Genomic DNA, 15,343 nt, shown 5'->3' with positions numbered 1-15,343 from the left:
CATGCCATCCCCAAAGAGCCTAACTTGGGGCTCAATCTCAAGAGTCGGACCTGTAACTGACTGAGCCACCCAGGTGCCCCCAAAGTATTTTTCTTAAATGGAAGGGCAGATGTCATGCTGAGCCTTTTGAACCTACACAAGCTACTGGTATGTTCAGTAGTGAGTCAGAAAGATTGTTCTTTTGTGGCAGTCACTTGCCTTGGCTAATGGGGGTGCTAGTCTAAACGGCTAGGTGCAGAAGAGTTAGCAGGCATTAAGTTGTGGTACTGGGGGCTGATCTTAAAAGAAACTAGAACTGTACAATGCAAGGAAAAGGGGTGAAAACAGAGACGTGGAGGGACCCTAACGGGAATGTTTATTCCTCAGCAATCTTACTTGCTGTAGGGCCGCCTAGGTGGCTCAGTCGGTTAAGCATTCGACTTCGGCTCAGATCATGATCCCACAGTTGGTGAGTTTGAGCCCCGCATCAGGCTCCGTGCCGACAGCTCAGAGCCTGAGTCTGCTTCAGATTCTGTGTCTTCTTCTCTCTCTCTGCCCCTCCCCTCCTTACGTTCTGCCTCTCTCTCTCTCTCTCAAAAATAAAACACTTAAAAAATTAAAAAAAAAAAAGAATCTTATTTGCCCTCGAGTTCAGGCTTTTTGTAGGGACAATTCTTATAGTGTTGGTCCCCCTCTCTCAGTCATCCCTGTCAGTCCAGGCCTGTACACAAGCCACGGTCAAACAGGTTTGGGAAGCTGTACACAGAGGCAGCGTATGGGCAGGATTTTCTATGGGGCCAGATTGATCGAAAAGGGTGCTATCGTGCAAGTTATCGGCCTATGCGAGAGGGAGAGAGGATAGAAACGTTCGGTCAGAAGGGAAGCCAAGTTTGTACGGATGAGATTATCTGTCCATCCGAGAGGGTGATTTAAAGTTGGAATGGCCAGGGGGCCCTGGTTCAGTCAGTTAAGCATCCAACCCTTGATTTCGGGTCAGGTCGTGATCTCACTATTTGTGAGATCGAGCTCTGTATCAGGCTGTGCGCTGATCGCGGGGAGCCTGCCTGGGAATCTGTCTCGCTCTCTCTCTCGCTGCCCCTCCCTTGTGCTCTCCCTTTCTCTCTCTCAAAATAAATAACCTTAAAAAAAAAGTTGGGGTGGTGAGGGGCCAGTGGAAAAGAAGTGAGAGTGAGGAAAAAGGTATGGATTGAGCGCAGGGGGGCAGTTGAGGAAATGAGTTTGTGCACACTGGGAATGTGTCAGACTGTGGCAGGGCCAGCTTGTTAAAGCACTCTAAACGGCTGTGCCCTGTTTCTTCCTGGGAAAAGGCCAATTAAAAACTTTCTAGGAGTCGACAGTTGTGGCACGTTACCATTAAGATGGAGTTAGCCATTAAATTAATTTCTGACTCTGCTTGCCTGCCATCTGCATGGTCTCTCTGTGGCCAAAATGGAGCCTCAAAAAATGGTTTGTTCAAATGTCACCATATGCTTTCTTCCAGTAATCCTGACCCTAGAGAAGAACTGTTGAAGCAGTTATCATTGTCAAGTGAATAAAACTGAGAAATAATACCACATTCAAATTAAAATAGCACTTTTTTCAGGACGAACATTGGAGAAAGCAAAGCTAAAAAAAAGAAATCTTTCCAATATCTTTCCATTCCCTGACTTCTTTCAAGATGCCTGACATCATTCCTATTGCATGGAACTGTCACTAGGATTTAAGGGGTTAGTGTATACGATTTGTTTGGTTTCGTTTCTAAATTTAAGGAGTGATAAGGTAATATAAAAATTCTTTTGCTCATTCCTTATTAAAATATAAAGCAAGAAGGAAGCCTATCACTGAACACCTATTAGGTGCCAGGATCTTTTATACACTGACCCCTTAAATCCTAGGGACAGTTCCAGGCAATAGGAATGATGTTTGTTACGGATGGGGGAAATTGACACTGGAGTCACACAGGTTCTGTAGCTTGTCCAAGGTCACACAGATGTGAATTGGGGGAGCCACAATTCAAATCCAGAACTTCCTCATTTCAGAACCCTGTGGCTAGCTACTATGTTAGCACCTACCTCTTAGAGTTGTCAGGATTAAGTAAGACAATCAGTGTAAGGTACTCAGCAGAGTAATATACATAAATAGCTCAATAAAGGGAAACTGCCATAACCACCACCACCAGCAGCAGCACTGTTCTGCTTTCCAAGTAGTTGAGATTTGCTAGAATACGCGATGTGTGAACAACTCGCTACGGAGTCTGAATCATTAAGATGTATTTAACCATGTCAGTGATACTCCCTGAGCGTGAACCATATACCAGAGGTTTTTCTCGCGTTCTTATTCTCTTTTCATCCCAACGACATTGTAATGCTGGTAGTTCGGCTCTCCATACTTTACATAAGGCAGACTGGGCCTGAGAGTGATGAGGCAACTTGCTGAAAGTCACATCTAGAAAATGGTAGAATCCGAACTTGGCTCCAGGTTTGTCTAATTCCCAAGCCTGAGCTTTTTGTGCTGCACCTGCGTGCCTCTCTATAAGTCCAAATCACTGCGATTATTTCTGTACCAACCCGCAGTTGTACTGTACAAATAGTACCCTCCGTGTATTAGGCCATAATTTATGTGAATCCATTCACAGATCCCACTAAAGAGGGTTGGGTTGTGATCACAAATTTCCAAGGACCATAATAACTTTTGTTGCGACTGACTGATTTGTTCAGTTTTTCTGAAATGTGACATCATCAGTTGAAAGAAATCTGGGAGCGTTAAATGCTCTGATTAAGTCTTTGTGATTCACGAGTTCTGATCTCTGTGGGTTCAAAATGGGCTCAGAGGATGGTTCAGAATTTAATGCAGACCCAGCTCTCAGAGCATGCCTCGGGTTCAAAGGGATCCATCAAAGGGTGGTCCTGAGAAACGCCCCCATTACACTTTCACGGTCGAGATAACTCCGAGTTTTGAATAGTGCGGCCTGTGAAAGGGAAACTGTTACAATCGACTCATAAGAAGAACTTTTGAGTAAAAACAGTTGGTGACTATCCTTTTCTTCACCAAAGCCTATGGAATGAGAATGATGATTAAATATGCAAAGAATACTAAAAGTAATTAACAGACTGCTCTGTATTGTAGAGGTTGAAAAAAACAATGACTGAACATAGTGTTGGAGCACCTGAGTTACTAGGTGTGAGACTTCTCCTCCCAGGTTTGTTTAAGCCATCCACAAAATAAATAACCCTCATGCTGCAGTGTATCTGGGAAATAATTACTGCTGTCAGATGAGCTCTTGGTCAGCAAGACAAGCCAGCATGCTCAGAAGATGAGGGCCCAAAGAGCCAGCCTGCGCAGAGCTGGGCCAGAGAATCTCACGCCAAAGATGATGATCTCTAGGGGCGTTGCCGGTACAATTTCATCTTCTTCTTTTCACTTCGCTCTGTGCTTTGCCTAGCTCAGGGAGAGAAAGCCTCCAGAATTATTCCTCCGTCGGTTTCCCCTGAAACACTCTCTTGCGTTTCTGCAAGAGAAACAGACACAAGAAGTCATGGGGGGGATGTATTAGGGATCCTTGTGCCGATTTTTAGAGATGAATTTGTGTTGCAGGGTATAACGGTGGGGCAGAGAATTCTTCCATTTCCATATATCACATTCTGCAGGGAAACCTTATTGTTTCCCTCAGTTCAATAAACTGCTGAGTATTCTCGCTGCCCAGAGACAACTCTGGTTGTCAGTCTCTGCCTTCTCCATACTGGAGCCTATGGACTCAGCCCCAACCAGCCCTGAGGGAGAAGGGATGTTAAGAAGTCCCATCCTCACCGTTAGATGACGTCTGGACCTACTTCTGTTAACACGTTTATATCCATTATGCCTGAGGTGAACACCTCCTCCCCCAACCAGGCCGTATGGCTGGGCTGGTGCCTCATTTTCCCCCACCTAGCCCACCGGTTCTCCACTCTCCCATAACCACCTACTGAGCTATATTCTCCGGTACCCATTCTCTCCCTGGAACCTGGAGCTGGTGGCCCTTGTGATCGCAGCGGCTCATCACTTCTCAGCCTTTTGGCGAAGATCAAGTGTAAGCTTAGCTGCTCACTTTCCAATTCTGAAATACTGACCACTGCTGCCAGCTGCCTGGGCCTAGGGACACTGGCCCCTCTGGAGAGTCCTAGTTCCCCGTGAGCCTTTGGGTTATGTAGAGTGGACCGTTGACTACTTTGTTCAGAGACCGGACCTTTGCCTGTTTACAGCTTTCTTCCCCACTGGCTCACCCCTGTCTGAACTTACACTGCTTTTACATCACTGTGCATCGATGGATACTTGATCATCTCCGTGATGTGATGGAGGCATTTTAGTATCATGGAAAGGACAGGAAAAGAGTGATTTAAAAAAATTTGTTTTAATGTTTATTTTTGAGAGAGAGAGAGAGAGAGAGAGAGAGAGAGAGAGAGAGAGCATGAGCAGGGGAGGGGCAGAGAGAGAAGGAGACACAGAATCCGAAGCAGGCTCCAGGCTCCAAGCTATCAGCACGGAGCCCCATGTGGGGCTCGAACTCACGAACTGTGAGATCATGACCTGAGCCGAAGTCGGCCGCTTAACCGACTGAGCCACCCAGGCGCCCCGAGAGTGATTTTTCTAATTATGCTTAGCAACCGTCTTTAAGGACCTTTTGTGTGGGTGGAAACAGCTTCTCTTACGTATCATCTACTGAGAGGTCTCATAACTTTGGGTGCGTCTGTGAATTCAAGGCAGACTGTTGGGGCAGCAGACAGAGGTGCAAGCTGCAGCTCCGTTACTGTGTAGGACCTTGGGAAAGACGCATCACTCTACTGGATCTTAGCTTCCTCATCCATAAAAATGGTGGTGATAATGGATACATATATCTCACGATACTGGCGAGATTAACGAAAGATGGGATGTGAAAATGTTTTGGGAACTCCACTGTGTCCTGTGGAAGTGAACCTGCCACTAGAACTTCATAAACTGTTCCTCGCACGCGAAGAAACGTGTCAGGGTATCAGCACATCTAGTGACTGAAAAGTCTGACCACCAACTGGTGCTCGTAAGTAGTACAGTTTCGTAGCTTCAGGTGTAGGTTTGTGACAGTGCTTAGAAGATCCAAGATGATGCATTTGATTGCAGTCCCAGTTTGAGGAGGCAGCATGTGGTCGCAGAAAGAGCATGGGCTTTAGAGTTAGAAAACCTGGGTTCAAATCTCCGCTTAGCTATTTAAGGACTAGGGGAACTTGGGCAATTTAAGCCATCTCTTTGAATCTCAGTTTCATCACGATAACACTACCCCCACGCTGTTGGTTTTTTTAAAAAGCCAATCGGACAGTCTTTGTCCTGTTGACTGGAACATTTAGCGCACTTAGAGTTAATGTATTTGTGATTATATTTGGGATTAAATTTTTCATTTTATTGTCTAGGGTTCTTGGGTCCTTTTCTTCTTTGTCTTTCAGTTAAGCATTTTTAACCTTTCTGTTGTTTTTCGTTTAGCAGTCAGAAAGTTGTGCACTCTTTCTATTCATTTAGATGTTACCCTATAAATTATGACATAAATAAATAACATATCAAAGTCTAAAGTGAGTCAAAGCCTTTATCCTACTCCTAGATATTAGAAGAATTTTGGAACATATTTGTATTTTGTTTTCCCCTCTGCACTTTAAGCTTAAATGTTTTATTGCCTGGAATTTAAAGTCTCTGTTTCACTTCTCTTTTTAATTCCAACAGATGCTATTATTGTTGCTTTTATAGTCAATATTCATTTATATTTGCCCACATTTTTAAACAAAGTGTATTTATCTATTTTGAGAGAGAGAGTGTGTGTGCCAGGAAGGGGCAGAGAGAAGGCAAGACAGAATCCCAAGCTTGATGTGGGGCTTGAACTCGTGAACTGTGAGATCATGACCTGAGCCGAGATCAAGAGTCTGATGCTCAGCCGACGGAGCCACCCAGGCAGCCCTGACCACATTTTTAGTACTTTCCTTATGCTTCATTTTTTTTTTTTTTCCCACAACTCAGATATTCCATCTGGTATATTTTCTTTTGGCTTTAAATAAATCTTTTACACTTTATTAGAAAAAATATAGGCTAATGATGCATATTATGATTATTACCATTATTACATTGCCTATAATCGTCTCTATTTTGCATGAATTCTTGAAAAGTATGTTTGTGGAGTATAGAATTCTAGGCTAACGGTTACTTTTGTTCGGCACATTGAAATAGTAGACTGTCTTCTGGCTTCTGTCGTTGGTATTGAGAGGTCAGCTGTTTATTGGTTATTCCTTTGAAGTTAATCTTTATTTCTTGGCTACTTTTCCTTTTTTTAAGTAGGCTCTATGCCCAACATGTGACTTGAACTCATGACCCTGAGATCAAGAGTTGCGTGCTCTACCAACTGAGCCAACCAGGCACCCCTCTGGGCTACTTCTTTTTTTTTTTTTTTTTTTTAACATTTATTTATTATTGAGAGACAGAGAGACACAGTGCATGAGCAGGGGAGGGGCAGAGAGAGGGGGAGACACAGAATCTGAAGTAGGCTCCGGGCTCCGAGCTGTCAGCACAGAGCCCGACGTAGGGCTCCAACTCACAAACCGCGAGATCATGACCTGAGCTGAAGTCGGTCGCCCAACCGACTGAGCCACCCAGGCGCCCCCACTCTGGGCTACTTTTCAGGTTGATTGAGTCTCTCTTTCATACACACATAACCTCTTCTGTTCCCCCCACTCAACTCTGTCTCAGCTCGGTTTCATTATGACATATCTAGGCATGGATTTCTTTTCCTTTATCCTGCTTGGAATTCACTGGACCTTTTGAATCAGAATTTGTGTCATTCTTTTGCCTGTGGTGACTATATAATTTATTCGCCCAAGCAGGACTCTGCTGAGAGTGGAAGGAGGTGACATTAACTATTAAGCTGGGGTTAACAAACCTACGTTAGGGCTGTCACAAGGAAACAGGTGTATCTGGTCACCATACCTCTGTCCCTCTAGTCATTTTATGCTTACTGTTGACAGGGCATGTCTTTTCCTTGTCATTTACTTTTGACCTTTCAGTGTGTTCATAGTTTGTCTCCTGTTGGCAGCATATGGTTCAATTTTGCTTTTTTATCCATTCTAACAATCTGTTCCTTAAAAAAATTTTTTTAATGTTTATTTTTGAGAGAGAGGGAGGGAGGGAGGGAGGGAGGAAGGGAGAGAGAGAGAGAGAGAGAGAGAGAGAGAGAGAGAGAGAGAAAGAAAGAGAGAAAGAGAGAAAGAGAACAAGCAGGGGAGGGGCAGAGAGAGCAGGAGACACAGAATCCGAAGCAGGCTCCAGGCTCTGAGCTGTCGCCACAGAGCCCAGCACGGGGCTTGAACTCACAAACCGTGAAATCATGACCTGAGCTGAAGTCAGATACTTAACTGACTGAGCCACCAGGTGCCCCAATAATCTGTTCCTTTTAATTCAAGTACTTATACTATTACTGTTTAATGTAATTCTTGATATGGTTGGATTTAAGTTTACCATTTTATTGTTTTCTGCTTGTCTCTTCTGTTTTGTTGTTGTTGTTCCTGTCCTGTTTTCTCCCTCATTTTGATTATTTGAATATATTTTTGTATTCTCTTTAATCTATTGGCTTTTAAAAATAAAGTTTATTTATTTTGAGAGAGAGCACACACATGTGTACATGCATGAGCAAGGGAGTGGCAGAGAGAAAGGAGAGAGAGAATCCCAAGCAGACTCCGCACAGCGGAGAGCCAGATGCAGGGCTTGAACCCACGAACTGCGAGGTCATGACCTGAGCTAAATTCAGGAGTTGTGCGCTTAGCCGACTGAGCCACCCAGGTGCCCCAATCTGTTGGCTTTTTAGCTGTAATAGTTTGTATTAGTTTTATTGGTTGCACCAGCAATTAAAATATACATTTCAAAACTTCACTAGTCTATTTAGAATTAATTTTGTGCCATTTCATGTAACATATAGAAAGTTTTTAACTATATAGTTTCCCTTTAATTCCCACTCTCGTCCTTTATAATTGTCCTACGTGTTAAATCCACCTACGTTGAAAATCAAACAAGAAAATGTGACTCTTTTTCTTCAAATAGGCATATGTACCTTAAAGAGCTTGAGAAGCACATCATTTCTAATGCTTTTCATTTGTTGTTGAGGATTCGTTCAAGCCTCTCTCTAGTACTGTTCCCCTGCAGTCTAAAAAACCCCGCAATGTATTTCCTTAGTTTTCCTTTTGCTGAAAATGTACGTCTTTCCCCTTTATTCCCGGTGGATGTTTTCACTGGACATGGAATTCTGGGTGGCTTTTTTTTTTCTTTCTTCATTTTCAATATGCTATTCCACTATCTTCTCTTCTTCATATTTTCTGATGACTAAATCTATAGTCATCCCATATTTACTGTCATCAGATAAATGCAAGTTAAAATCACTGTATAGGACCTATAGCTTCTTTTTTAAACGGCTTTTTTTTTTTTTTTTTTTAGTTTATTTATTTTTTGAGATAGGGAGAGTGAGCAGGAGAGGGTCAGAGACAGAGGGAGAAGGAGAATCCCAAGCAGGCTTTGCACTGTCAGTGCAGGGCCCGACGTGCAGCTTGAACTCACAAACCGTGAGACCATGACCTGAGCTGAAATCGAAGGCCAGCTGCTTAACTGACTGAGCCACCCAGGTGCCCCTCTTTTTTTTTTTTTTTTTTTTAATATTTATTTATTATTTTTGAGAGAGAGGGCACCTGATCATGGGCAGGAGAGGGGCAGAGAGAGACAGGGGCAGAGGATCTGAAGTGGGCTCTGTGCTGACAACAGAGAGCCCAACACGGGGCTCCAGCTCACAGACTGGGAGATCATGACCTGAGCTGAAGTCAGGTAGTTAGCCGATTGAGCCACCCAAGGAGCCCCAGGACCTGTAGCTTCTGATATGGTGGTATAATCCCTCAACAGACCAGTCTCCCCCTGGTAGCTCCATTTGACAAAATATGCAAATAACCACCTGAGGATTCTGATGAAAAAAGGAAGGCACACAAACTGGAGGGGAGCTGAAACTTGGAGAAGCGTTGGGGACGGGCGTGAGTTTTGTGGTTTTCGTGACCTTGCCTCAAGGGCAGGCATCGGTGAGGGCGGGCAGCGAATGCAGCTTCAACTCAGAAATGGTGCTTTCTGGTTAGGAGGACCAGGGAAAGAGCCAGGCCACCGGGACTACAGAGTCAGGGATAATTCCCAGAGGGGAGGGCGTTGGGGAGAGGGCCCTCCTAATCCTGTATATAAATACCATCAAAGTCTCAGGCAGACCCCTGAGCCACACAGGTACAGAATACACTCAGAGGAGCAGAGCAAAAGCAGAAAGACTTGATCTAATGTTTCAACCACAGTCACCCACGGATCATGACTCTTTTATTTGTATTGTATAATTTCCATTCAGTTAAAGGTTTTGAATTTCTCTTTCTGTTATTTCTGTTCTAATTCTGTTCTGGTTAGAAAACCTATTCTGGATGGTTTCATTATTTTAAAATATGTTGAGGCTTTCTTCAAGGCTCAGCATAGAGTAGATTTTAATAACTGTTCCATGTGCCCTTGAAAAAATGTGAATTCTGGCTTTTTTGGATGCAGAGCTCCATAAATGAGTATTACATCAAGTTTGTTAATTGTGCTCTTTAGAACTTTTTTATGTATACTGCTTTTTTTTTTGTCTGTCCTCAGCCATGAAGATAGATGGGTTAGTATTCTTTTATGACCGTGGGGTAGCGTATTTCTCTTGTTTTCTCAGCTTTTTCACTTTGTGTCATATACTTAGAAGCCATGTTATTATGCGTATGCAGTTTTAGGATAGTGATATCTTCTTATTGATGATTTTGGCCTCTTTATCATCATAAAGATATTAAAGAGCTATTGACTTGTTTATCACTACAAAATGTAGCTCTGTCTCCAGTTAATGCTTATTGCCTTAATATTTACTTTGCCTGATATTAGTGTAGTTATGCCAACCGTCTTTTGGTTACTGTTTGAATGATGTATTTTTTTGATCCTTTTACTTTAGACCTTTCTGTGTCCTCGTGTTTTTTAGAAAGTGGTTTTTGTAAGCATGTTACAGTTACTTAAAAAAAAAAAAAACTATAACAGCTTTACTGAGATATAATTTACATACTATAATGTTCATGATTATAACTGTGCAGTTCAATGGTTTTTAGCACATCCAGAGTTATCAAACCATCACCACTAATTTTAGAGCATTTTCATCACCCCAAAAAGAAACTCTGCAGCCATTACTCTCTTGTAATTCTCTCTTCACCCCAAGACCCGAGAAAATATTAATCCTCTTTCTGTCCCTAGGGATTTGCCTAAGGAGAATATTTCAATAAGTGGAATCATACGAAATGTGGTCTTTTGTGTTTGGCTTCTTTCAGTTAGCATGAGGTTTATAAGGTTCGTTCGTATCGTACCATTTATTTATATGCTTTTTAATGTTTGTTTTTGAGAGAGAGAGACAGAGCCTGAGCAGGGGAGGCACAAAGAGAGGGAGACACAGAATCCGAAGCAGGCTCTGGGCTCTGAGCTGTCAGCACAGAGCCCGATGCAGGGCTCCAACCCGTGAACTGTGAGATCATGACCGGAGCCGAAGTCGGACACTTAACTGACTGAGCCACCCAGGCATCCCACATATCGTACCATTTATTAATTTTTCATTCCTTTTTATGGTTGAAAAATAACCCATTGTATGTATATACCAAATTTTTTATCTGCTTGTTAGTTGATCGACATTTCAGTTGTTTCCACTCTTTGGCTATCATAAATGATGCTGCTATGAACATTCACATAAAGGTTTTGTGTGGACATATGTTTTCAGTTTTTTGGGGCATATACTTAGGAGTGGGATTGATGGGTTGTATGGTAACTTTAAATTTCGTATGAAGAACTGTCAAACTGTTGGGCTCCCAGTTCTGTTCCACTGATTTATGTCTATTTTTATGTCAGTATCACAATGTCTTAATTGCCATAGCTTTGTAGTAAAATTTGAAATGAAGAAGAATGAGTCCTCCAACTTTGTTCTTTTTTATAATTCGTGTGGTTATTCTAGATCCCTTGCATTCTCATTGACTGGATTGTCAGTTTCTATACAAAAGCCAGCTGCGATTTTGATAGGAATTGCGTTGAATTTGTCGATACATTTGGAAAGTATTGCCATCGCGACAATATTAATTGTTCCGCTCTATGAACTTGGGATGTCTTTGCATTTATTCAGGTCTTCTTTAATTTCTTTCAACAATGCTCTGTAGTTTTCAGTGTGCAAGTCTTGCACTCCTTTTGGAAAATTTATTCCTCAACATTTTATTCTTTTTGATACTATTATAAGTGGAATTGTTCTCTTAATTTCAGAATGTGCATTGGTAGTATATAGAAGCACAATTGATTTTTTTTAATTTTAATGTTCTTTTTTAAATTTACATCCAAGTTAGTTAGCATCTAGTGCAACAATGATTTCAGGAGTAGATTCCTTAATGCCCCTTCCCCATTTAGCCCATCTCCCCTCCCACAGCCCCTCCAGTAACCCGGTAACCCTCTGTTTGTTCTCCATATTTATGAGTCTCTTATGTTTTGTCTCCCTCCCTGTTTTTATATTATTTTTGTTTCCCTTCCCTTATGTTCATCTGTTTTGTCTCTTAAAGTCTTCATATGGGGGCGCCTGGGTGGCTCAGTCGGTTAAGCGTCTGACTTCAGCTCAGGTCATGATCTCACGGTCTGTGAGTTCAAGCCCCGCGTCGGGCTCTGGGCTGATGGCTCAGAGCCTGGAGCCTGCTTCAGATTCTGTGTCTCCCTCTCTCTCTGCCCCTCCCCCGTTCATGCTCTGTCTCTCTCTCTCAAAAATAAATAAATGTTAAAAAAAAATAAAGTCCTCATATGAGTGAAGTCATATGATATTTGTCTTTCTCTAAGTTCGCTTAGCATAATACCCTCCAGTTCCATCCACATAGTTGCAAATGGCAAGATTTCATTCTTTTTGATTGCCGAGTAATACTCCATCGTGTATATATACCACATCTTCTTTATCCATTCAGCCATTGATGGACATTTGGGCTCTTTCCATACTTTGGCTATTGTCAATAGTGCTGCTATAAACATGGGGGTGCATGTGTCCCTTCGAAACAGCACACCTGTATCCCATGGATAAATGCCTAGTAGGGCAATTTCTGGGTCGTAGGGTAGTTCTATTTTTAGTTTTTTGAGAAACCTCCATCCTGTGTTCCAGAGTGGCCGCACCAGCTTGCATTCCCACCAACAATGCAAAAGAGACCCTCTTTCTCCGCATCCTTGCCAACATCTGTTGTTGCCTGAGTTGTTAATATTAGCCATTCTGACAGGTGTGAGATGGTATCTCATTGTGGTTTTGATTTGTATTTCCTTGATGATGAGACTGTTGAGCATTTTTTCATGTGTCAGTTGGCCATCTGGATGTCTTCTTTGGAGAAGTGTCTATTCATGTCTTTTGCCCATGTCTTCACTGGATTATTTGTTTTTTGGGTGTTGAGTTTGATAAATTCTTTATAGGTTTTGGACACCCTTTTATCTGAAATGTCGTTTGCAGATATCTTCTCCCATTCTGTCAGTTGCCTTTTAGTTTTGCTGATTGTTTCCTTCGCTGTGCAGAAGCTTTTTATTTTGATGAGGTCCCAATAGTTCATTTTTGCTTTTCTTTCCCTTGTCTCCAGAGATGTGTTGAGTAAGAAGTTGCTGCGGCCGAGGTCAAAGAGGTTTTTGCCTGCTTTCTCCTCGAGGATTCTGATGGCTTCCTGTCTTATGTTTAGGTCTTTCATCCATTTTGAGTTTATTTTTGTGTCTGGTGTAAGAAAGTGGTCCATGTTCCTTCTTCTGCGTGTCGCTATCCAGTTTTCCCAGCACCACTTGCTGAAGAGACTGTGTTTATTCCATTGGATATTCTTTCCTGCTTTGTCAAAGATGAGTTGGCCATATGTTTGTGGGTCCGTTTCTGGGTTCTCTATTCTGTTCCGTTGATCTGAGTGTCTTTTTTTGTGTCATTGATTTTTGTATATTAATCTTGAAACTGCAACTTTGCTGAACTCACTTATTCTAATAGTCTTTCGGGGGGGGGTGGCAGGGTTCTTTAGGAATTTAAGATAGTGTCATCATCTGCAAATAGAGATAGTTTTATTTCTTCTTTTCTAACTTGGCACATTTTATTTCATTTTCTCGCCTAATTACATCTTTGTCTTGTTCCTGATGTTAGGAGGGGAAATGTATGATGTTAGCTGTAGGTTTTTCATAGATGTCCTTTTTTAGGTTGAGAAAGTTCTTTTCTGTTTCTAATGTGTTGAGTGTTTTCATCAGGAAAGGGTGTCAGATACTTTTTTTTTTGCATCTATTGAGATGATCATGTAACTTTTGTCCTTTATTATATTAATCAATTAATATGGTTTATTACATTGATTTTCATGTTTTTTATTAAGTATTTGTCTTAATTCCAGTTAACATATGGTATTCTATTAGTTTCAGGTGTACAATACAGTGATTCAACACGTCCATACATCACATTGTGTAATTTTCATAGGTTAAATCACCTAGAATTCCAAAGATAAATCCCTTATGGTCATGGTTTATAGTCCTTTTTATGTCACTGAACTTACTCTGCTAGTATGTCATTGAGAATCTTGGCATCTATATTCATAAGACATACCAGTTTGTAGCCTTATTTTATTGTGATGTCTTCAATTTTAGTAGCAGTGTATATAGTTGTGTTTTGGTTTTGGTTTTGGTTTGTTTATCTTGTCTGGTTTTCTAGCCTTAGTCTTTTACTTGGAACCGTTAACCCCTTTACATTTATTGTAATTACTGACATGACTGAGTTTGTATATATCATGTTAATATTCATTTCCTTCTTGACCCATCCATTTTGTTACTTTTGTCATCCTTTCTTTCTTTTGGATTAATATAAAAATGTATTGTGCTGTTTTTTTCTTAAAATTTGTTGTACATTTTTTGGCTATTCTGATAGTGGTTATTCTAAAGATTATAACGTGCATTTATGAATTATTTCATTGGAATACAAATTATTTGGCATAATCCACATAACCTTAGGGCTTTGGAGCCTATAAATTCTGTTTACTGCTTTGTTACTGTTATTATTTTGTTATTAATATTCTTTTTTTAATTTTTGATTTTTAATTTTTTTAATGTCAGAGAGTGCAAGTGGGGAAGAGGAGTAGAGGGAGAGAGAGAATCTTTAGCAGTTTCCACACTTAGGGCAGAGCCTCAAGTGGGGCTCGATCCCATGACCCTGGGATCATGACTGAGCCAAAATCAAGAATCAGACATTCAACCACCTGAGCTACCCAGATGCCTCTTGTTATTAATATTCTTGTCAATAACAAGATATTCAATGTGAATTCTACAAGGCAGTATTATTACTTTGTGAAGTCAATGCTTATTTATATTTGCCCACATATTAGTCCATTCTTTTTTTAAAAAGTTTGTTTAAGAGAGAGAGAGATAGAATGTGAGCAGGGTGGTGGGGGGGGGGGGGCAGATAGAGAGGGGGAGAGAGAATCCCAAGAAGGCTCTGTGCTATCAGTGCAGAGCCTGATGTAGGACTTGATCCCATGAACTGTGAGATCATGACCTGAGCCAAAATCAGGAGTCAGATGCTTAACCACCTGAGCCACCCAGGCACCCCCATATTAGTCCATTCTTGTGTTCTTTATTCCTTCTTGCATTTCCCCATTCTTTCTGGGATGCTTTTCCTCTGTCTCAAGAACTCCCCTTATTTATTTAGTGTAGGGCTTGAAATGGTTATATACATTTTAGATGTGCTTTTAGGGTCATTTAGTCAGTTGTTACTGAAGCTCTCTCAGGCATTTTTTTTTAATTTAATTTTTTTAATCTTTATTTATTTTGAGAGAGAGACAGAGTGTGAGCAGGGGAGGAGCTGAGGGGAGGGAAACACAGAATCCGAAGCAGGCTCCAGGCCCTGAGCTGTCAGCACAGAGCCTGACACAGGGTTCGAACTCACGAACCGTGAGATCATGACCTGAGCCGAAGTCGGATGCCCAACTGACCGAGCCACCCAGGTGCCCCCTCAGGCATTTAAAATATGAGTTTGTAATGTATCCACATTTAATTATCACAGCAAGAGTATTTATTTACTGTAATATATCGTATTCTACCTGGAAGCAGAAGTTGTGAGATTATTTTTCAACATCTGTTTCTTTCTTTCTTTTTTTCCTTTTTTCTTTTTTTAAAATAGGCTCCAATATCAACGTGGGGCTTGAACTCATGACCCCAAGGTCAAGAGTCACATGCTCTACTGACTAAGTCAGCAGGCACCCCTAAATATCTGTTTCTTAAACTTGATTAAAATCTACCTGGAGGTAGG

The 15,343-nt window shown here is 41.5% G+C and overlaps 1 pseudogene; it reads right to left on the bottom strand.

Moving 5' to 3' along the window:
• The window catches only part of LOC102950265, a 32,137-nt pseudogene extending 20,994 nt beyond the window's left edge, over positions 1-11,143 (bottom strand).
• Between the last annotated feature and the right edge of the window lie 4,200 nt (positions 11,144-15,343).

This window comes from Panthera tigris, chromosome X (genome assembly GCF_018350195.1).
Source record: "Panthera tigris isolate Pti1 chromosome X, P.tigris_Pti1_mat1.1, whole genome shotgun sequence".
Classification (NCBI taxonomy): Eukaryota; Metazoa; Chordata; class Mammalia; order Carnivora; family Felidae; genus Panthera; species Panthera tigris.
The sequence above is the reverse complement of the archived record's forward strand: the minus strand, read 5'-3'. Positions and strand labels throughout refer to the sequence as shown.